This window comes from Callospermophilus lateralis, chromosome 4 (assembly GCF_048772815.1).
Source record: "Callospermophilus lateralis isolate mCalLat2 chromosome 4, mCalLat2.hap1, whole genome shotgun sequence".
Taxonomy (NCBI): Eukaryota; Metazoa; Chordata; class Mammalia; order Rodentia; family Sciuridae; genus Callospermophilus; species Callospermophilus lateralis.
This window is the reverse complement of record NC_135308.1, coordinates 2,781,675-2,806,196: the sequence shown is the minus strand read 5'-3', so window position 1 is coordinate 2,806,196 and position 24,522 is coordinate 2,781,675. Positions and strand designations below refer to the sequence as shown.

At 44.7% G+C, this 24,522-nt stretch overlaps 1 protein-coding gene across 1 annotated transcript in view; it reads left to right on the top strand.

Moving 5' to 3' along the window:
- The window catches only part of Csmd1 (CUB and Sushi multiple domains 1), a 1,328,246-nt gene that overhangs the window by 746,763 nt on the left and 556,961 nt on the right, over window positions 1-24,522 (top strand). The window lies entirely within an intron of this gene.

Below are 24,522 nucleotides of genomic sequence, written 5' to 3'. Positions count from 1 at the left end.
AACACTGCAGAAATTAGGAATATAAGGATCTTGCCTCAATATTTCAAGGTCATGTATGACAAACTCAAGGACGACATTGATGAATGAGAAATTCTGAAAGCATTTCCTGTAAAATAGGAGCAAGACAAGGATGTCCACTGTCAACCAGTCCTACTCAGCAGAATCCTTGAAACTCGAGCCAGAGCCACCAGGCCAGAGAAGAAATTTGAAGGGATACAAACAGGAAAAGAAGAGGTAAATTATCTCTGTTTAGTGAGGCATTATCCTATATCTAGGAGATCTAGAAAACTCCACCAGAAAACTTCCAGAGCTGATAAATAAATTCAACAAAGGAGCAGGATATCAAATCAATATTCATCAACCAATAGCTTTCCTATACTCTAGTAACGAATCTGGTAAGAAAGAAATCAAGGAAACTATCCCATTCACAATAACCTCAAAAATAAATAAACTCCATAGGAACAAATCTAAGAAAGGAGGTGGAAAACTTCAACAGTGAAAACTGTACCACACTGGAAAAGAAATGGAAGAAGACCTTCGAAGGTGACAAGACCACCCACGTTCTTAGCTAGCCAGAATTAATATTGTCAAAATAGCCATAATTCTAAAGGTGTTACACAGAATCAATGAAAGTCCTATCAAAATACCAAAGTAATTCTTCACAGAACTAGAAAAAAATAGACCTACAATGAATTTGGAGGAATAAAAGACCCAGAAGAGTCCCAGCAAGAAGAGTAATGCTGAAGGCATCACAATACCTGGTCTCAAATTATACTAGAGCTCTTCAGTAATAAGCACAGCATGGTGTTCACATCAGAAACTCTTACACAGCCACAGTCATCTGATCCTTGACAAAGGGCCAAAAACGTACCCTGGAGAAAAGACAGGCTTTTAACAAATGGAGCTGGGGAAACTGGATATTCACATATGGAGGAATGAAACCAGATTCCTGTCTCTCACACTGCACAAAAGTCAACTCAAAATGGATCAAAGACTGAAGAATTAGACCAGAAATTCTACAACTGCTAGAAAACTTAGAGTCAACAGTCCATCATCCAGGTACAGACACTGACTTCCTTAACAGGACCCCCAGACTCAAAAAAATACAACCACAAACCAACGTGGGATGGCTTCAAATTGAAAAGCTTCTGTACAGCAAAGGAAACAAGAGCGAGGAGAGGAGTCTACAAAATGGGAGGGAATTTTTGTTGGTTATTCCTTGGACAGGGAATTAAATATCCAGGATATATAAAGAACTCAAAAAAGTTAACATAAAAAAAACAAATTTCCCAATTAAAAAATGGGAAAAATAAGTAAATAGACATTTCTCAAAAGAATAAATCCAAATGGCCAATAAATATATGAAAAAAATGTTCAACATCTCTAGCCCTCAAGGAAATTCAAATCAAAACTCCAGTGAGATTCTCAGCCCAGTCAGAATGGCAGACATCAGAATAAAAATAATAATGAGAACTGGCAAGGATGTGGGGGAAAGCTACACCCATACATCGTTGATGGGACTGCACATTAGTACAACCACTTTGGAAAGCAGTATGGAGAGTCTTCAAAAAACCTGAGAGTAGAACCACCATGTGACCCAGCTATCCCTCACCTGGGTATTTATCCAAAAGAACCAAAACCTGCATCTTAGAGAGATGCAGCCACATTGATGTTTATAGCAGCATGATCCACAGTGACCATGTATGGGACCAGGCCAGATGCCTGCCAACAGATGCAAATTGTGGTGTAACACAATGGAGTTTTACTAAGCCATGAAGAATGAAGTTATGGCATATGCTGTTAAGTGGATAGAAATGGAGAACATCCTACTAAGTGAAATAAGCCAGTTTCAGAAAGTTGAGGGTTGAATGTTTTTTCTCATGTGCAAAAGCTAGAACAAAGTACAGTGCCGCAGTCTGGCTGGGCACAAATCATGAGCTGTACTGCACTAATGAAAGCAAAGTCAAGGATGAGCACTGCCCGTGCTTTCCCCTGCTGGGGGTATCCCTCCTGGAGCTGAGCATTCTTATTCCTCTGTGCCTTTCCTGAGGAGTGATGCTGTCAGATCCCTCTCTTTCCTCAACATGTTGGGATGGGAGCACGTCGTGTTGGTGTACAGAACCTGATTCAGCCAGGGGAAGCCCTCGGCCTGCATGTTCATGAAGAGATGTGGGGGTGACGGTGCTGGGCCAGCTGTGCATGTGGAAGTGGGAACCTGAGGTGCTGGACGGATGCCCAGCCTCTCCAGAACAGGCCCTTGGGTGCTTCCCCTCCTCACTCTCTGTCCAAAGCACTTTCTTCCATTGGGACGCAGTGTATTTTACCCACTTACTTATCTTCCTGTCCTAGAGGGAAACTATGGAAGGGCAGAACTTTTGTCTGCTTTATTTACAGCTGTATTTCCAAGTACTTAGGAGGACATAGGGAGAGGTAAGGCAATCAATACCTATTTTCAAAATAACCATGATAGGAAACATAATTGGTGAGATTAGCAAAGAGCTTTCATATTTATCATACGTGGTAGCATTTGAAGGCTCCCGATGTGCTGGATCTGGTTCTCCACCTTTTCTCCTGCCCAGGTGTTTAATCCAGGAGGGGGCTCCTCACTCACCTGAGTGGGTCAGGAACCAAGAGATGACACCTTGTCCATTAAGAGAGGTAAATAAGTAGTAAGGTCAGAAACTGAAGTAGACCATCAGATTCTCACACATATGAATATGTATATATTCATTTGTATGAGAATCAACTGATTTCTAGAAAACACATGTCTCACTCTTACTAGGAAGGGCCTAATCAGTAGCTATTGCATGCACAAGCATGAACATATCGACACAGAAAGGGAGTTTTAAAATAATTTGTCTATCTGTGCTTCATGGATGCCTTCTAGAATTACCTAGAGGCCTTGTGAATGAAATTGTAATCCCAAGATTACAGATTCTGAGTCAATATTTATGGAAGTTATATTTTTCTAAAGCTTGCTATGTCATTCTGATGAGTAAGCCAAATGTGGGGTCCTCCTTGAATAATATAGTATCAATCCATATCCGAAAAGGGCCAAGCGGGGGGGGGGGGGTGCGGAGCCAGGAGTTATGGGCAAAATGCAGACAAACAGGGTCCCTTTCAAAGCAGTTGGCTCCACATGCAGTCCTGTGACTTACACCTCTGCACGGTCCCACTCACAGACCTGTGCTAGCAGTCAGAACCACCTCTCCACATGACCACCACTGGGGAGCTTCTGTTGTTCTTAGAACAAAAACAGAGGCTATTCTGGAGGGTTCAGTGAAGTATTGAAGAATTATGTCTCTATCTGGCGAGGGGAAATTGCTTACAGTGGTTTTATTGCTATTGTAGCAGCAGCTGCTTTGAACATATTTTCATAGTAGCGACCAGGAGCAATGCAACTTTTCAATCAATGCCTCTCCTCCCAAAGGTGGGAGCTGGGAGATCTGAGCACAACAGAAGCACCAACATCCCCAAGTTGCCAACTTTTAAATTGGGCAGGATCACCAGTGCTTCTAGTCAGAGGCAGACCATGTTGCATTGTGTTCTCCAACAGCCCACTGGACGTCAGCAGCAGAATGAGGTTTGGCAGGTACCATCTGCACACACCAAGGGATGTTAAGAGATCAGATGACACTGGCTACTGAGCCTGAAGTTGAAGCCTTCCTTTCTCAACACAGAATTCAGGCTTCCAATTACATGAATCAATTAAAGGCTTTAAGTAGTGTGTTAGCAATGGTGATAACTTTAAATTATTAAATATCTTCATTAAACATTAATTTGGTCCATTCAAACTCAATGATAGCACGTTCCCTTTTCAAATTCATCTTTTTGTATCTAACATTTATTTCTGAGATCATTCACTTTGTACACACACACACACCAAGCATGCATACATCCAACCAAAAAAAAAAAAATTAAATTCTTTACCTGCTTGCTGGGCAGGGTGATGCACACGTATAATGCCAGCTACTTCAGACACTGAGGTAGGGGGATTGCAAGTTCAAAATACAAAGTAAAAAGGGGAAGTAGCTCAATGGTAAAGTGACCCTGGGTTCAGTTTACATATTCCCTCACTCTTTCTCTCTCTCATGCACACAGACACACAGAGTGCTCTACCACCTGAAGCATATTGTAAAATAAAATAAAATTTCTATTATAAATTTCTGGTTTATAGAAATTTTTGAATCACTTCATTGGCAAACACCTGAGATGTCAGATAATATGGGTTATGTGACATCTCTGAAAAATTACTGGAATTTTAAGCATAATAGTCAAACTCTTGGCTTCTCAGATTTTATTCTGGAAGGTTCAGTTCATTGGGGATTTTGTCTTTCTTTTTCTTTCTTTCTTTTAAGTCAATTTATAATTGAACTTTGCTTAAACCAGCAGAAAGATCTTAGGATGAGGGAGGCTGAAACTGTTCTTAGGGTAAGCAGGGACAAGGAGTGGGCATATTTGAGGGATGCTTCAGAAAGCTGGAGTGTCAGGAAATACTTCCCACCCATCCTGCTGGGTGTTTGGTTCTGCTCCTGGGGTCACATAGTGTTCTGAGGAGGGACTTGTTCCTGTGCCGTTCATCCAGGATGACTGTTCTTTACTAATTTCACTGAAAGGTGCAGCTGGAAGAAGTCCTTGGCCATATGACCTTGTTTGTTTATTAGGGTGAGACTGGACTCCTCTAAGGTAAATGACTTCCTCAAGGTTCTCTGTGGCAAGGAGAGTGTGAGCTTTCCTAAAGGCTGCAGCTTCCTGTCAAGCATCAGCCCTGAGAGGTGGCCCCAGGCAAAACTGCTCAATTGCTGGAGTCGCCTCCGCCAGGGGCCATGGTTCCCAAGGCAACCAGCACTGTGACTGCCAGTCAGGGCCTGCCGCTCCCCAGGCCAGAGCTCCTGCCCAGGTCTTCCTGCCCTCCAGGGTCTCTGCTGTCATTAGGCTCTCAGGGCCACGGGAATGGAAACTCGCCAGTAACCTCCAGAAGAAAGAAGGTTCCTGTGAGCCAAGCACAACCTGAGAGTGTGTGCTCTGCCCCGTTGTGATGTCTCCATGCCTGGTAAACCCCTGTGAGTCCCTGACCCGCCCAGAGCCTGGCCAGTCGACTGGTTTCAAAGGCCACCCACCTGTCCCCTGGGGGCAGATGACTTAGCTGCTCTAAGCCTCAGGCTCTCCTCACTTACTCAGGCAGCCATGAGGAAACTCCCCCATAACTGACAAAAGCAAGTGAAGCCTTGTGTGTTGAAAAAGGCCACACCTAAGGACACGGTGACAGAATCAGGGCCCAGTCCCCTTTTCCTGATGTGAAGGTTGAACAGCGAGAAAGGCGAGGCACCATAGAAAGCAAGTTTTATTTAAAGGACAGAACAGAGATGGACTTCTCCCCAGAGAAGGGGCCCCACAGCTGGGTGTCCACAGAATTTGGGGTGTCCTGCCCCTCTTTTAGATTTCCTTACCGTCTCCTGCCCCATCCTGCCTACTTCACTTGTGACCAAAAGGTGGGCCAAAAGGTGGAGTCACCCAAAGCAGAAAGAAGCTGCCCAGGGTACAGGCAGGAAGGGAGTGGACCAGGAGGGGTTCACTGACCACCCCTTGCAGGGAGGAACCACTCGCTGGCGGCAGGGAGCTTTGGCAGCAGGTGGAGGTGGAGGGGAAGGCTCTGAGGGGTCAGCACCTTGTCTCCTCCCGAATCAGCCCCCATCTTGCTGACCCAGTCATTCCGACCTCCACTGACTGCCCCTTCACCCCGCCCCCAGCCTCACTCACCCACCCGCTATCCTTGCCACACGTGGGCAACCCACTCTGCCTCCTGTCAGCTCTGGACCTCGGAGGGAGCGCCACTCATCCCTGACCTCCACTCCCTCCAGTGCCCTTGCCTCCTGATACCGAGTCTGACTCCTAATTTCTTATTCCTTCTTTTTCTTCTTCACTTCTGGGGATCCAACCCGGGGTGCTCTACCACTGAGACACATCCGCAACACTTCATTTTATTTTGGAGAGGGCCTTGCTGAGTTGTCCAGGCCTCAGACTTGCAGCCTCCTGTCAGGGGAGAAGAGAAGTCTCCAGAGCAGGGTCGGAGGCAGGCCCCAGGAGAGGGGAATTCAGGTCAGGACCACCAGCGCTCTCAGCATGTGGGATGGAAGGAGTTCAGCAGGAGCCAGACAAAGGCTCAGAGAGAGGTTTACCTAGGGGGTGGGGGCGCTTTCCAGGGAGCTTGTGGGCTGTCCCCAGAGGGGGAGCTGGCCTGGGCTGGAGGCGGGGCCAGTGTCCCCTGTGCTGGCATTTCCCTCTTGTCACCCCAGGGCATCGGCCAGGTTGCCCCCAATTTACAGCTGGGCTTTCCTCTTCTTGGTAGTCTTCTGTGTGTGTGTGTGTGTGTGTGTGTGTTGTGTGTGTGTGGTGCTGGGGTTTGAACTGCTTTTCTCCTCTTAGTGGCTCTTGGGTGCTTTCTCTGAGACCCAGTATCTCTCTCTCTCTTTACTTCGATCCCCATCTCACGCCCACTCTGCTTCTTCAGTAGCTGGGGTGCTAAGCTGATGAGTTAGCCTCCTCCGGGATCCCAGGGTGCACCTCTGTGCTGGCCTGATCTCTTTCAGCAGCCCTCTCAGTTTTAGCATCTGTTTCCAGTTCACATCACTTTCATTATCCTATTTTAAATTCTCAAGAGCTGAACTTTAATCAACATCATATTTTGGCTAAACTAGAATGTTTCTCCCTGACTCCCCTCTGGAAGCAGGGCAGGGTTCCACGTCCTCCGAGACTGTACCTGTGTCACGCCCTGAGTCCACCGGAGGCAGAACTCCACTTGCTCAGCACCCAGCTGTCTCCCTGTCTCCCTGAGCTGCCTGGTGCTGCACTGAAGGCACCTCCCCAGCTCCTGCCCCTCAGGAAGGTGCTCAGGAACTGCCTCTGGAGATTCCCTAAAGTCAGAATGCAGATTGGCAGTTGCAGGGGTTGGGGAGTAGACCTGGGGAGGTACTGCTCTGGGTAGGCGGTTTGACCTTGGAGTGGTGGAAGCACGTTGGAACTAGATAGAGTACGTGGTGAATGTGCCAGACCCCTGACGCGTATACTTTTAAATGGTTAATTTTGTGTTCTGTGAGTTTCAACTCAATATTTGTTAAAATACATGATACTGCAGGAAGGTAGGGAAGACTGCCATTTATTCTCACCAAAGAGCCTCCTCCTCTCCTGGAGGACTCCTGGGCTGGCGGATGGCACTGGGAGAGGCAGCCGCAGGTGAAGGGGAGCTTCTCTGTCTCCAAGGTTCTGTGGGCCGAGCTCTCAGCTGACACAGCCCATCCACAGGAGAAAACCACGCACCTGTTAATCCGTGTTTTTACACGCACACGGGAGCCATCATGGGAAAAAGAAGACTCAGGGAAGCCATTGTATCAGCAGCTTAGACACCTTTGTAGCAATCAATGAAAAATGAGTAACCACTCAGAGGAAAAGGAGCTTAAGCTTCCAGGGGTGGTGGATTGGGGGACAGGGGTGTGAGGGGAAGCTAAGGGAAGCTAGAAGCTTCCTTGGTAGTTTGTCTGTACAGGTCTGTCTGGAATGCTCTGGGGCAGGGGCCACCTTTCCCACAGGGAATGCTTGACCTGCTTTGACAGGAGCAGGGCGGGTCCAAGAGTCCTTCCTTCCCCATGCTGCACAGACGCCAGCTCAGGATGATCAGTGTGCCACAGCAGCGTGTCTGGGGGTGGCGTGTTATAAGCCCCGTCTCAGCTTCACAGACGAAGCTTGGCTTGGCACTTCTAACTTTCCAGGAACCACTCGGAGAGCTGCACCTGCCTGCAGAGGCCCCTCTTGATGCCCAGAGTCCCTGGGCCCACATGTGACCTTATATGCAGCATTAGGAAACCACATGAGCAGGCACCTAGCACTTTCTCTCTCACCCCGAGCAACAGCTGCATGGAGACGCAGCATGCGTGATTAAGGCAGCACAGGAGCAGGGCACGTCAGCACCCCCTGCTGCTGCAGAGGCTCCTGCTCCATGACTCTTCAGAGGGAACCCCAGAGGTACTGAGGATCCTGGGCTCCAGGCAGTGTCCAACATCAGGGGACATCCCCCCCAGGGCTTCCCAGGACCACCCCACATAACAGAATGCACTAATTCTTTGTTTCAGCATGGACTTGTGGCAAAATTAAACTCAATCCACCCTTACCTCACAGATTCCTCGATGTGGCCTTAGGAGTCATTGGGAGAGCTGACCTCTGCACTCAAACACTGAGAGAAATAGAAAAACTAAATGACTTGCTGGAGGATACATGTTTGTTATATGGCCAAACAGAAATATAATATTGATATTGCAGGATTCCCAGACTAACTTCATAGACCCAACAGATAACTTACACAACAAATCTAGCTACTAAGTATGTATCCTGGTCAGGAGAAATGATATCATCAGTTAATAGCCCCTAGTGAAATAAGGACCTGGGGAATGGCCACTGCGGCTCCTAGTGTGACAGAAAAAAGAAAACCACACCCACGTGCTTCCCCAAAGGGAGGAGCACAGCCTGAAGCATCCTCGCCAAAACCAGCCTGAGTCCCTAGCTTTCCCTCTGGCAAAGTCCAGGCTGTTCACAGGGCACACACTGAAGAACGCACAGAAATATGACTAACTCCATCTAGAGGAAGATGTTGCTATGAAACAGAGTTTTGCATTTTGTTCAATAAATAAATTGTTGAGAGTGGGAGGGAAAGAATGGAAATAGAGCCCACAGAATTTGCTAGAGGATTCAGAGACATTGCAGCCAATTACACTGTACACGGTTTATTTGAATCTTGCATGGACAATCAAATTGCACTGAAAAATGAGACTAGGTTGGGTGCAGTGGTCTCCTGTGGTCCCAGCTATTCAGGAGGCTGAGGTGGGAGAATCCCTTATATCTAGGAGTTTGAGACCACAGTGTAGAAAGACCCCATTTCAAAGTAAAATAAATAAAATGAAATGAAATGTAACTAAGAAACAATTAGAAAAATCTGCATCAGGATGAGTTATTTGATAATATTAAAGGATTGTTGTACATTTACATCTGACAATGATAATTAGGGTCATTTCCAGCATGATGAGGCATTTAATGATATTAAGGGATTATTGTGGGTTTACATTATGACAATGATATTGTGGTTACTCACTTTTAAGAGTGTTCACCTTTTAGGGATGCATACGGAAATACTTATGGATTTATTTGCTTCAAACAGCCTTGGGTAGAAGGGAAGTCTGCAAGGATGTGGGTTAAAAAAGAATACTTAAGATAATCACTGCACTGAGTGGTGGGTGCTTGTGAGTTCAGTACATAGTTATCTGTAATTCTGTATGTGCTTGAAATAAATTCCCCACACTTTAAAAAAAAAAAAAACTTTTGGCAAGAAATGGCACTTTAAAGCATTAAATTATCTACCTGTTATAATGGCTAAAAGCACTTCTCTTACCACCTCTAGCCTATTTTTATGAATATCACTATAAAGTGAACTGTGTTGCTTCTGAACAGGTCACACTATGAGTTAAGAGCTTCTTCTCTGAGTGACCCTCCTAACTCTGCCCCCGTCCTGCTTGGAACCATGAAAAGCTCATGGCTGTAAAACGTCATGAGCAGGGTGCCTGGCATCAGGGTGGCAAGCCTGGTGAAGGTGACCCCTTGCTAGGAAATCTGAGCTTTGGAAGGGGGGCAGCAGAGAGGTGTGCCTGTCCTGAGGATCTGTGTGGGCAGCAGCTCACAGTGGTGCTCCTCTCCCCAACATCACCCACTGCCCACCCAGGCCAGCGAGGCATCGGTCATCCAGGCAGGCGGGCCTGGGAGACTGCCTGAAAACCCGGAGGTTTTCCCTGTCTGTGCTCAGTAATGATCAGGTACACAGCCAATAAATCCCCTGACTGAATATTCTCGGGGCTGAGAAGAATGTACAGAGATCAGTGTGCTTGCGTACCTACAAGGATAAAGGGCTGAGTCAGGGACCACAGATGCATGGAATCCCTCTGATATAGATATTTGTTCCCTCTAACCATTTGGGTAATGGTGCATGTGAGCCAAAGCCACATGGTCCACCTGGCTGGTAGAGTCATCACTGGAGGGAATGGAAGGACAGGAAGCCTCCAGGGTGCAGACCCGTGAGCTAAGTCTTGGCATTTGCAGGTAGGAAGGTCTGCTGGACCGAGGGAGAACAGAGCTCGAAGGTGAGAGGAACAAAGTGTGTCAGGACCTCTGGCTCCAAGCCCCTTGACCAAACCTCTCCCAGTCAAATTTCCATGGAAGCAGCAGTTTGGGTCTGAGGGACATGGGTTTAGGGAAGCTATGTCTTGTCCTCAGATAGCCCCTGCAGACACTGCTCCTCCGCAGAATTCAGCTCTCCCATTTCTTCCATACTGAAGAACTGAGAATTCCAGTGACACCTGAATGCCCAGACGTGTTCTGGTCAATGTCAATGCTGGGTTTGATTCCTTTTGTGCAGATTGTAGAGTCTACCTTGCTGGAGATGCCCCACGGCCTCCACTCACAAGTGCTCCAGAGCCGTGTTTCAGTTGGGTATACTGGTAACCAATACCTGACCAGAACAACTCAGGGGAAGAAAAGTTTATTTGGAGCTGGAAGGTTCAGTCTGTTTTGATGACGTCATTGCTGTCAGTCCAAGGTGAGGTGGAGCATCGTGGCAGAAGAGGAAAGCTGCTTACCTGTGGTTGCCTAAAAGCAGAGAGAAAAACAGGAACCAAAATATATAACTCCCAAGGCATGCCCACAGTGACCTGCCTGCCCCAAATAGCCCTGCCTTCTCAGTCACCATCCATTAATCCATTCAAATTATTAACCCATCAAATGGATGACTCTCCTAAGCTAATCATTTAACCTCCTGCATTAACACAGGAGCTTTGGGGGACACCTCATATCCAAACCATAATAGACCATTTATTCTAATGGCAGGTATGAATCTTACATTAAGTGGTAGATAACTGGTCCTAGCATTCTGAGGATAACTGAGCAGAGGCTCCAAGTGGTTGCAGGATGTAGATTTGCATGATGTCTCTGGAGTCCCCCAGAAGACAGCAACTGCTCTGTGTGGTCAAGGCCATGAATGAAACGTCCCTGCAGCCGGCCCTCCAGTGTGTGAGCAGGACAGGGAGGCGTGGGTCTTCAGAACCTGACATATTTCTAAGGTCATATTTATAAGGTCAGTGGTCCATATTGTCATGATTGAGTCCGCCAAATGTTCAACATAATTTCTAAAGGGTTCTCTAGGTCAGCTGTAGAAACAAATGTCTCTGGTTGACATGTGGAGGTCACTACTCTGTCTTAGAGTTTGGTGTGCTGATTTTGAGGGCCATTGCCAGGTGACCGTTACATAGTATTCCACTACATTAGCCTCACTACTGTTTAACAATGTTAGTTTGCATAATGCTGAGATTAATCGATGAAAATACAAGAGGCAGCATATTTGTCACAATGTGGACACAGTGGTCCTGGCTGGCAATTGCTTGAACAAAGGAGGAGTATTTGGAAGAACAAAGAGGGTCTGATCAGATAGGGCTCAGGGTGAACATCTCATTTGGTGTTTGCCATATGTTGATGGTTCAGACCCTTAACTGAAGCTGATCAGTGGACCTGTTAACAGTCACAATGTGCAAGATCATGAGGGAACGGATTGTTTCTCCCATTTCAAGTGTGTCCTGGCCACATTGCTGCAGAGTGATGGTGCAGAGCAGGGCCTCGTGTGGCTATCAATGTGCAAGCCAAAAGGTCTTCCCCCTGAAGCAGGTCTGGCATCAACCCTGTTATTATGTCTGATAGAGGCAGCCCACAACTGATGAGGTGTCCCAATAGAAGCCTGTCTCCCCATCCCTTGTCCCCTCCCCGTGTTACGACTGACTGCAGCTCTGCAGGCTTTGTGGGCTTTGTGCACAGATGCACTGAGAGCCTGCGGATGTGCTGATGTTCGTTTGCTCTCCTAAGGTTAGCATCTTCATTTGTGGTAACTGCCAAAACCAGTTATTGAAATAAACTACATTTGAAATTAAAAAATGGAAATCACTGATTCAAAGTAATGATAATTTTTAACATGAAACATTTTTTCATCACCATAAATATGTGACAATGGATATTAAGGAATAGTTGTAACTGGGAGAAATTAAATGTTACTATGTTTTTAATGAGAGCAAAAATAATACATACCATTAATAAAAAAGTAAAAAAGAACAATGAAGGTTTGTGTTCACAGTGTTAAGTGACAGTAAACATAGTGACTTCATGACTTAGGAATTATCAAGTTACCTGCTATTCATTACTAAACAGATGTTCTGGGACTTTCAAGGAGGAGAGGGGCTGGGATCCATGGCTTAATATTAAAGCCACATTAGGAAGGGTGCTCCTGGCTCCTGTGATCTGCTGTGGCATGAAAACTAGTCCACTCTCCATAATTTGTTAGCATTTCAAGTTAAAAAAATGTTCTACGAAAAACAGTTGGTCATCAAAGAATTCACCGCTCCTCCTCAAGGCAAGCAGCCCAGCCACGCTCTTCATGGACGTTCTCTGATTCTTCAGCAGAGTGTGAAGAGGGTCTGTGTTACATGGACCAGTGGCTTCCCCTGCTCTGTCCTTGACAGGAGTAAGCCAGCTGAGGTCAAGATGGACACCACACCTGCAGGAGCTGCATGCCTCTCCCCGGGATCCTGCGGGTGCACCTGCCCTCTTCTTCCCGTTGCTTTGGTGCACAGTGAAACAGGCCAATGGTACCTTAACGTGGATGTGATCTACAGCTGCCCTGCAGGGCTTGAGGACACGGCATCCACGGCTCTCCCTAAGAACCTGCCCAGGGTCACCTCTTCTGCCATCCTGCCTGCCAAGGTGTCTGTAGGTGCCACCTCTGCCCTGACTCTTGTCCTGAGAGTCTTGGTTCCGAGTCTAGCCCCACGTCAGCTCCCAGACCCTGGGGTCTCACTGCGCCCAGCCCTGCTCTCTCCACAGCAGTGTTTCCATACACCCTGGCTCTTTCTTCCAGTTGTTCAGAATGGACACCTGGGTGAAGAACTGTCTGTCCTGCCTCGTGGTCTCATCAGGAAAGCTAACTGGAAGGACTGTCATGCATGGTCCAGGGCCCTCAGGAAGCCAGTGCAGGGCCGTCTGCCCCACACTGGGCTGGGACGGCGGGTTTCCTCCTGTCTGGACAGCATGACTCGTGGGCACTTGTCCCACTGTGATCTTTGTGGAGCTGAGTTAATGACAGTATTTTGGAAACAGTGGAAAAAATAAAAAGGGTGATAAATGGGAGAGAAATTCACAGATAAGGGAGCACTTGTTGTTGTGAGAGGGTTGTCTCAGCTCTGTCTTATGTTGAGACAAACAGTTTCTTCATTTAATCAAGATCGACAGTTTAATCAATGTGTTGGTTCCTTAGCTAACGTGGTGGCAAACACTGAAGTCACTTTTAACTTTGTCCTGAAGTTAAATGCACATGTATGTATGTATGCATATATATATATTTTTTTCTCTTTTGACTTCACATGTTTTTGATTTCCAAAATTTAAATATTCCTAGGAATTTTGTGGCAATAGCAGGTGATACAAGAATTTATCGCATGACTTCTTAGCATATATTTTTGTCACTATTTTCCATCACAAATTGCTACCAGCTAACTCAACAGGCTCCTCATTCCTTCTTTCTTCAAACAACCACTCTCAGAAAATTCCCAGCAATTGTTTTCTCAAAATAATTTATGATGGGTGTTCATTCAAAGATAAGTTGTATAATTCCCCTGCAAAGAACTGCTAATTCTTTTCCTTTTTCTCAACACATTAACTTTGATTTAATAAGTCATTTAATCAAATTAATGAAGCTTTTCCAAAAGTGTTGCTGGGAAGACAACGAAAACAATGCTATTTTTAAAATAAGAATAATGAAAAGGAAGTGGGAAGAAGCAGGTCTAAACTGGATCAGAAATCAGGAGCAGAAACAATCCTAAAAATGCTTTTCTGTCTTGTGCTGCGCCCTGGGACACCACGAGGTGCCCTGTGACCTGTGGCTCTGGCCCAAGCCATGAGCTCGGCCAGTCTGCTCCCAGGTGGGGGACGGGAAGGCCCCGCAGGTCAGCTGCCCCTGGGCCTCTGCTCAGCCTTGCACCTACCTGGCGCCCGAGTCCCCCTCTCCCCAGGACCTCCGGGGGCGGCTGCTTACAGAAGAAAACAAAACGGAGGCCCCACAAACGGAGGGGCATTCCTGGATTCTCGCCCGGCTGCGGAAGGAGATGGATGTTTCCAGCCCCGCCTGGGCCTCTCGGTGGTCAGAGACCTGAGAGTCCCCTGCTCCTGCTCCAGGACCCCTCCAGGGGAGAAAGCTCCCAGAGCGCGGCCGCTGGCCTCCCCAGGTGGCACGCCCTCTCCAGGGTTCTCGTGCCTTCTCCGGAAGAAACTGCTCGGCTGCTCTTTCCTGGAAAGAACAGAGATTGGCCAGCAGCGTCCCCTACGTGAAATGCAGTCCCCATTTGAGAGGGTCGCACGGGCGCACCGAGTGGAGGCAGGGGAGGGCCCTGGGCGCCCCAGAGGAGCAGCTGTGCGGATTCGCCCCGGGCCTCCACTGCGCGGGTGGCTGTGCCCGCTGCCGCCCGTGCAGAGAGGTGGAGGGCTCCTGTGGCTCCTCCTGGCCCAGGAGCCAAAGCAGAAGGGACACCAGCAGTATCAAGTCCCCAGAGCCCCTGCCCTCCCTCCGCCCTTCTATTTTTCTTCTGTGAACTTTATTGAGTTACTCTGAGGCCAGCACGTGGCAATTTGTCTATTGGAAATGAAAGGGACAAGACCAGGTGCTGACGGCCTTGGGACCCCTGCTCAGCGCCTGGGGTTTCTTCTCCAGCTTTGAAATGTGGTGGGCAGAGAGGAGCAGCGGGTGGTGGTGATGCCCCCAGCCTGGGCACAGCGGTGAGCTGGGAAGCCCCTCAAGGCATTTCTCGGGCACTTGGCAGAGGATGTGGGCCAGACAGCACCTGGGTGTTTGTATTTGTGATCTCATTTAATCTTCACAGTAACTCTGTGAGGCAGGTGATAATTATCTTCATTAAACAGCCAAGGAGCCTGGGATCTAGGGACAGTGTTCACCTGCCGGGTGACATTCTAACGAGATCCAGGACACTGATGAGCTCCCGCAGCTAACTCCAAAGCCCACGCAGAGTAAGGCAGAGGCTTCTCTGCTCCAGGGCGTGAGGGTCAGACAGCACAGAGCTGCAGTGCAGGCGCCAGAGCAGCAGACAGTAGGGCCGCAGGGAGGGCACAGCATGTGCTTAGCACGCCCCCTTGTGTTCCCTCAGCGGTGCCCTGGAACGGCACTGCTGGGCTCAGGGACCTCGCTGTGCTTGGGCATCTTAATGCATCGCTGTCTCTGGCAAGAAATGCTGTACTACTTCAGCACTCAGGAGGAGCCGCTGGTGCTCATGTATCCCTAGGAATGCAGCTATGTATCCTCAATGATCTCCTACTGCGTGACCCTCAAGAGTGTGGCTGCCCAGGCCCTGGCAGTGCCCGCCCACCACTCCACCAGCCTCTCCATAGCATGGAGAGGCAGCCACACCAGGCACAGAGGTGGCTGCCCTTCCAGGTAGACTTGCTTTTTTATAAGTAGAATTGTACATTCCAAAATAGCAATGAGAGGTCGGTAGTACAGCAACACATGAGCCAGCAGCGTGGTCATTTAGTATCACCCCCTATGGACTGTGCACAGGGCATGTTCCAGAACCTTCTTCCACTGGAAGCTTTAGTAGGCTTGTTTGGAATGTGAGCATGTGGCACCTTGTAAACCATGACAGCTCTGGCCTCCAGGCAACCGTGATTTTCCAGCTCCGTTAGAGCCATCGTGTGTGGGGTCCACCACTGACCTGAGCCTTGGTGCGCAGAGTGTGACTGAAGGGAGAAGGGCCTAGAGTTCTGCTCTGACTACGCGCACCTGCTCCCTCTACTCTGCACTGGCTGCTTAGAACAAAAGTGAGCAAGTAGAATCTTAAGGTCTTAAATCAACCCCTTTCTTCTCTCTCCCTCTCTCTCTCTTTCCTTCCCTCCCTCCCTGTCTCTTTGTGCACAGTACTGGGCATTGAATTCAGCCCTTAGGCATGCTGGGCAAGCTCTCCACCACTGAGCTACACCCCAGTCCTTTTTACTTTTTATTTTGAGACAGGGTCTTGCTAAATTCCTCAAGATGCACTGGAACTTTGGATCCTCCTGCCTCAGCGTCTGGATTCTCTGAGGTGAACCGTAGTCATGCACCACCACAGCTGGCTAGACGTGAACGTGTTCTTTAACAAATGCAGGAAAACACAATCCGTAGCAACCCCACAAGGCTGTGGCTTAGAATTTTAGAAAATTTCAGAAGCTTGTCTGGAGCTCAGACCTGGACTTTCAGGACACTGGTCTCGGCAGAAGCCCAGCCTCTGCAGACCAGAGGCGCTCGGGCGGCCACCGTGGCCCTTGGCTGCTTCTCCCTCTGTCCCTTCTCTTCTCTTGGCCCCTTCCCTCCTCCCTCTGTTTTGGAAAAAGGACTTGAAAGAAACTTCTGTGGAGTAAACCAATAAATCACCACAAGCCGAGTGAACAAAGCTTCTAACTCACCTTGTTCCAAGTCACACGTTCTCATGTCTGAAAACTTAAATCACAGGGAAGTTCATGGCCTGAGTCTAGCCTCTCCCTGGATAAGTACATGGGTGATGAGTAGCTTAATTGTTTTCCTCAAAGTATTTGATTGTGATTGCCCTGTAAGCTCCTGAGCAATCCAGTGTCCACAGAGACCCTTCATACTGCCTTCACAAGGTTGTTCCTGTGGAGTTGAAACTTCATGCACACACACACACACACACACACACACACACGTGTGTGTGTATGCACAAATAGAGGTAATATAGTAATAAGTAATATAGCTTCTCTCTCTCTCTCTCTCTCTCTCTCTCTCTCTCTCTATATATATATATATATATATATATATATATAAAATGCTGTGTGTACAAGATTTCTCTTTTAATCTACCAGTGAGGTCAGTCTAAAAGATTCTGATGGCCAATTGCCAAAGACTATCAGCAATGAAGCTGCTAACATCGTCAAGTACAGTGAATGTAGCACTGAACCCTTGTGATTCTAAGTCAAGAACCTGTGACTTTTCAGCTCGGAGGATTCCTTATAACAGAGAACTGCAAGATGACCTTCTGGCCGAAGAAAACCACTCGCTGACTTAGGCTAAAAGTGAAATCTGACCACCAGGTCATTCCTGTAACTTGGTGTCAGTGTTTCCCGAAGGCTGGTGTTCAAGGATACCCTGACCTCTAATAAAAATGTTGGACTGTCTGCCTTGTGCAGACTCATCAGGAGCTGGCATCAAAACAACCCGGCAAAGAGAAGACAGAGATGCCTGCCAGACCTCAAAATGCCTTTCTGTAGTAAGGACAAGACCCTCCATAAAATAATGCCTGTAGCCTGAGACAATGTTAGTGAGATTTTCCCCCAGGACAGTAAGCACACTCATTATTTTAAATGCAAGTGAAAACAAGATGGCCACTGGGCAGACGTCTCTTTTACTGGCTGGGGTTGCAGGTCAGGTGTTGCTGCACACAGTGGGTCTTCCAGATGTCAGCCTCACCTCGGGTGATGCCCTTGGCTGAGAGGCCTCATCCTAGTGGGCTGTTCCGAGGGTGAACAGGTTTGATGCTGAGGTCAACTGGTGTTCGGTGTTAGAATTGCAGGAAGGGAGGACAAACCTCAGGTGTAAGGGTAAACGCAATGAGACCCAGCCGTTAAGAGTACTTTAAGGAAAAAGGCTCAAAGAAGCCCAGCAGAATTATCTTATATTTACAGTTCATTTTTATTATGTAAAACTCCAGTGTGTCTCTACCTCAATTCCCCTGTTAAATCAGACACCACACATATTGGCTTGGAAATAAAAACATGAAATCATAACCCCAGTTGTCTCCAGGTGATGGGTTATTTAGTTTTTTTTTTTTTTCTTCTGGATAATTCTAAGGTTTCCCCAAATTTTCTGCCATGTCTGTGTCTGAGAGCACTGTAATTGTCATCAAAAGTGTCTGATAGACAGGAGAGCAAAGTCAGTGCCTCGCGACTCAGCATGCGTCTTCCTGCAGCAGGGGTGATGGGGATAGACTGTTACAGAAGTCCCAGCAGCTGACGTAGTGTTTATTGAGAGAGGTCTTGGTATGTACACATACAAATATGCCTCAGTGAGTTCCAGCTCTAGGTGTATCTGTAAAGCTCTAAGTAAAGACAAAAGACACCAAATATAAAAGCAAATAAAAACGTATGAAGAAGAGGGGGAAGAGGAGGTACTGGGGACTGGAATGGAACAAGTCATGTTTCCTGCATGTATGACATTGCCATAATGAACCCCACTAGTATGTACAGCTACAGTGCACTAATAAAAACATTCAAAACAAGGAAGCATAAAAAGATGTCTTAGAAAAATAGACTTGATTATTCAAGTTCTGAATTTGAAAAATGTAGCATGGGAAGATATGTTCACTATCGTATGATGACTTAAGTATTATATATAATGTGTTGATAAACTGGATATAACAACCTAGAACATAAAACATGGTGGAAAACTGTTGTAATTTATGAAGAAGGCAGCGCTGCCTCATAAAGCAAGGGGGAGATGGGGTCAGTCGGCACCGACTCCTGTAATAGATCTGCTGCTTCAGGCAGTGTGACCTAAGTAGAATCAACTACCTCTTTGAAACTCAGTTTCTTTTCCTGTAAATCATTGTAACAATAGCATAAATCTTATGTTATTTGGGTGGAATTAAATACATTATATATTTTAGATAGATAGTACCAAATGCATAATAATATTCAAACTCGTAACTTACTAGTAATACCAACAGCAGTAATGTTCTGCTACATGGTTGGGATACTGCCTGTGTGACCTAGGGAGTCACGTGGGAGCTCACAGTGTGCAGTGGATATGGAGCACCAGATGCTGGACTTGGCCTTGAGAACCAGAGGCCTGGGCTAGGAGGAAACCAGACAGGGTGGCGTTCCTCGCTCAGTGTGCTGAGGACGGAGTGGCTGGCTGCACCCCAGCAGGCACAGCCGGCTCCACAAGGAGCCCTACTGCTTTCCAGGGTGGTTGAACTGATTTTCAGTCCCACCAACAGCAATGGAGGGAACCTTTTCCCCCACGACCTTGCCAACACTTCTTATTATTTGTATTCTTGAAAATTGTCAATCTGACTAGAGTGAGATGAAATCTCAACATAGCTTTGATTTGCATTTCCCTAATTGCTAGATATGTTGAACATTTTTTTTGTATGTTTGTTGACTGTATTTCTTCTCTTAAGAATTGTTTGTTTGTTCCATTGCCCATTTATTGATTGTTTTTTTTTTTCTTTTCTGGTGTTCCGTGTTTTTTGAGTTCTTTGTGTATCCTGGATATTAATGTCCTACATGAGGAGCAGGTGGCAAAGATTTCTCTCATCTGTCCCCTCTGTCTTTACACTTTTAATTGTTTCCTTTGCTGTGCATAATCTTTTTAATTTGATACCTCCTATTTCTTGATTTTTTAAAATTTTATTTCTTGCACATTAAGGGTCTTTTTAAAGAAGTTAGTTCCTGTGCCAACAGGCTGGCATTGGGGCTTACATTTTATTCTAGCAGTTTCAGAGTTTGGGGTATAATTCCTAGGTCTTTGGTCCACTTTGGGTTGACTTTTGTGCAGGGTGAGAGAGAGAGGTTTCAGTCTTCGACATGTGGATTTCCAGATCTCCCAACACCATTTGTTAAAAAGGCTAACTTCTATCCAACATATATTTTTGGCATCTTGGTCTAGTATCAGGCACCTGGATTTATGTGGGTTTGTCTCTGTGTCTTTATTCCATGGGTACTCAAATCTATTGTGATTCCAGTACCATGCTGTTTATATCACTGTAGCTCTCTAGTATAACGGAGGTTCAGGATTGCCATGTCTCCTGCTTCCCTCTTCTCACATAGAATTGCTTCAGCTCTTCTGGCCTCTTTATTTTTCCAAATGGATTTCAGCACTACTCTTTCTAGTTCTGTGAAGAATGCCATTGGTATGTTGATGGGGGTTGTACTGAATATGCATAGCACCTTTGGTAGGAAGACCATTTTGACAATATTAATTCTTCCTGTCCAAGAACATGAGAGATCTTTCCATCTTGTAATGTCTCCTTCAATTACTTTCTTTAATGTTCTGTAGTTTTATTGTAGCTATCTTTCATCTCTTTTGTGAGATTGATTCCTATGGATCAGGTGTCTCACAAAAGCTCGTGTGATGAGACAAAGCAAGACAGTTTAGAGGTGAAATGATTGGGTTTTGAGCACCTGAACCTAACCAGAGCCTGAATTCCCTGGCAGGATTAACTTGGTGGGAATTAGAGGCAGGTAGGGAATGGCTGGAGGGGTGGGTCCCTGGGGGCATGCCTTTTTGTCAGTGGAAAGAAAAGTGCAGGCATGTGTGTGTTCATCCTCCCTCCCTCCTCCCCTTCCTGATGTGATGCCCCAGCTATTTCCTCCACGACACTTTCCTGCATGATATCCTTGTGCCCCAGGAAAGGAGCCGGCTGCCTGTGGACTGAGACCCTCTGAAACCTCTGGAAAAAAACCAAAACCTAATTGCTCTAGTCAGGTCTCTTGGCCATAGTGGTGAAAAAGCTGACTAAAACAATTCTCAAGTTTTTATTTTTTTTAATTTTTTTAGGTTATTGTGAATGGGATAGTTTTTTAAACTTCTTTTTTCAGCAGATTCATCAATATGGTAATACAATTGATTTAGGAGTGTTGATCTTATATCCTGCTACTCTGCTGAACTCATTTGTCAGTTCTAGAAGCCGTCTGGTGGAATTTTTTTGAGTCTTCTTAATATAGGATCCTGTCATCATCAGAGATAATTTGAGATCTTATTTTCCTATTTATAGCCCTTTAATTTTCTTCTCTTCCCTGATTGCTCTGGCTAGAGTTCCAAGGACTATGTTGAGTAGCACTAGTGAGAGTGGGCATGCTTATCTTGTTTTCATAGAAAATACTTTCAAGTTTTCTGCATTCATTGTGATGTTGGCCTTGGGTTTGACTTGTATAGCTTTTACAAGGGTGAGGCAAGTTCCTTCCATCCCTAGGTTTTCTATTGTTTCAAGGATTAATGGGTGTTAAACTTTGTCAGATTTTTTTCTGCATCTATTGAGATAATTATGAGATTCCTGACCTTAACTCTTATTTAGTGGTGAATTATATTTATTTATTTGCATATGTTAAACCAAACTTTTATCCCTGGAATGAAACCCACCTGATTAAGATGCACCATCATTTTAATGTTTCTGTGTAAAATTTTCCAACATTTTCTTAAAAATTTTTGCATCTACATTCATCAAGGATATTGTTCTGAAGTCTTTTTTAATGTGTCTTTGTCTGGTTTTGTTATTAATATGGCTTAGATGTAAGGTGTCCCCCAAAAGCTCATGTGGGAGACAATGCAAGAAGGTTTAGTGGTGAAATGATTGGGTTACGAGAGCCTTAACCCAATCACTGAATTAATCCTAAAACAGGATTAACTGAGTGGTAACTGTAGGCTGGTAGGCTGTGGCTGGAGGAGGTGGGTCCCTGGCAGTGTGCCTTTGAGGTTTAGATTTCGTCCTTGATGAATGGAGCTCTGCTCCTTGGTGTGAAGTCTTGAGCCACTTCCCTCCACCACACTCTTCCACCCTGATATTCTGCTCTACCTCAAGTCCCAAGGAATGGAGCTGGCTGTCTATGGATTGAGACTCTTGGACCCATAAATCCACAAATAAATTTTTCTCCTAAAATTGTTCTTGTGCGGTCTTTTTGTCACAGCATTGAAATAGCTCACTAAAACAAGCATCAGTGTGACATTGGCTTCATAGAATGAATTTGGCAGTGATCTCTATTTTTCTGTCTCATGGAATAATTTGAAGAATGTTGATATTAATTCTTCTTTAAAAGTCAGGTACAACTCAGTTGAGAATCCATCTGGTCTTGGGTTTTTCTTTGCTGGAAAGCTTTTGATACCTGCTTCAATTTCATTACTTCTTATTGATCTGTTTAGGTTTCCATATCCTCATGGTTTAATTTGGATAGGTCATATGTCTCTAGAAACTTGTCAGTATTTTCAAATTTTTCTAGCTTATTGGACTATAAATTTTCAAAATAGTTTCTGATGATCCTCTAGATTTTAGTAATGTCCATCTGATGTTTCCTTTTTTGCTTTGAATTTTGTTAATTTGAGTGTTTTCTCTCATTCTTTTGGTTATTTTGGCTAAAGGTTTATCAATCTTATTTATCCTTTCAAAATTCTAACTCTCTGCTTCTTTTATCTTTTGTATTTTTTAATCTAAATTTTATTAATTTTGGCTCTAATTTCAATTAATTTCTGTCTTCTATTGATTTGGGTATTGGTTTGTTCTTCTTTTTCTGGGGCCTTGAGATAGACTATTAGATCATTTATTTGTTATCTTTCTATTCTTCCGATGTATGAATCAAGTGCTGTAAGTTTTCCTCTTAGAATTACCTGCATACTGTTGTAGATATTTTAATATGTGGTATCACTTGTCTCATTTACTTCTCAGAATTTTTAATTTCTCCTCTGGTTTCTTCTGCTATCCATTTATCATTCAAATGTTTATTTTTTAATTTTCAGATTTTAGAGTGGTTTCTTTTTTATCTTACTGATTTCTAGTTTCATTCCATTATAATCTGATAGAACTCAGGGTATTATTTCATTTTTTGGTATTTGTTATGATATACTTTGTGAACAAAATAGAATCTATTTTAGAAAATGTTCCATGTGGTGCTGTGAAGAAAGTGAATTCAGTCATTGATGGATAAAATCTTCTATAGATTTCTGTTAGGTCAATACTACTAATTATGTTTTTTTTTTTTTTAATTCTGAAGAATTTTTACTTCGTTTATGTCCAGATGATCTATCTAGTAGAAAGAATGGTGGGTAAAGTCACCCAGAGTTATTGTATTGTGTTCTAATCAATTCTTAATATTGAGAAGGGTTTGTCTTCTGTGTGTAGATTTATCATTTAGGGGACATAAACATTACAATCATCATAACTTATTGTTGTGTGATTCCCTTAAGCAATATGTAGAACTTCTTTGTCTTCTGCTTACTTTTAGCTTGAAGTCCACTCCCTCTGCTATGAGAATAGCCACCCTTGCTTCCTTACAAGCACCCTTTGCGTGTTATGTCTTTTCCTGTCCTTTTGCCTTCTGTCTGTGGGTATCTTTGCCTGTGAGGTGGGTTTCCTGCAAACAGCTATTGTTAGGTCTTGTCTTTTAATCCAGTTTGCCAACCTAAGTCTTTTGACTGAAGAGTACAAACACCAATTACATACAAACCAAGATTCAACATGAAATTTTTCACCTAGGTATGGTTTACTGTACATAACTCCAATGTCAACTTTGCCTATTTTCTATATGTATATTTCCTTAACTTGATTGATAGTTGTTACCCAATAGCCAACAATGTACCTTCATCCATTTTGAATGTGTTTTTTCTAATAAAGCATTACTTGGAGTCAAGCCCTCTATCTTTGTTTGCCTAGCTGTATGTAGTCTCTTCTTGCTCCTTTTATCCCCTGTCTTCTCACATTGTCTTCTGGTACCTCAAATACCTATCATTCATCTATTTTTTTCTTTCTATTATGGTGTGGATTTTTCTTTTCTTTCTTTCTTTTTCTTGTCTTTTTTACCCAATTTTTCTTCTTCCCCTCTTTTAACCTTCATTTAATATAATATAATAGCAATTTTACTAAATTTAATAAATATTTTTAACCTATTCCAGAACTTCACCACACCTTTACACCTGGATTTAAAGAACTAGGTAGAATAATATCAAGAAACTTTGCATTTGCATTTTTTAGGTGGAATAGTATAAGCTTGGCTCTGAAATGATTATAATAAATAGGGCTCAGTGGCATCTCTCAAAGTGGTGCTGATATTGGGATCAGCAGAGGTCACACATTGAGTTAAAGTATCAATATCTATATATCTGTCCAACCAGGTTTCTTAAGATAAACAGCTCACAAAGTAGTCCCTTGCTTAAAAGAAGAAATGACGACTCTCCTAGAAGATGGGTAAACATACAAACAACCTGAAAAGGCAAGGGAGCAATCCACAAAGAGCCCATAGTGCTTCAACATCTGATTCCATCAAATACACAGTGGAGGAAATGTCATAGAAAAAAATTTAGAAAGTTCATAATTAAATGTTACATGAATGAAAAGAAGATGTAAGGATTGAAATTAGAGATAAAATATATAAAGTGAAAGGTCAGTAAAAAGATAAAAATTCTGAAGAAGAACCAAACAGAAATCCTGGAAATGAAAGACTAATAAACCAAGTTAAAAATTCAATGGAAAGCATCATTAATAGATTAAGAGATTAGACCATTTTGAAGATAGATTTACAGGCCTTAAATAGAAAGCATATAATATTGAATGTACAAATCAAACATAAGAAGAAGATGCTAAAATACCATGAACAGAATATTCAAGAAATCTGGGATAACATCAAGAGG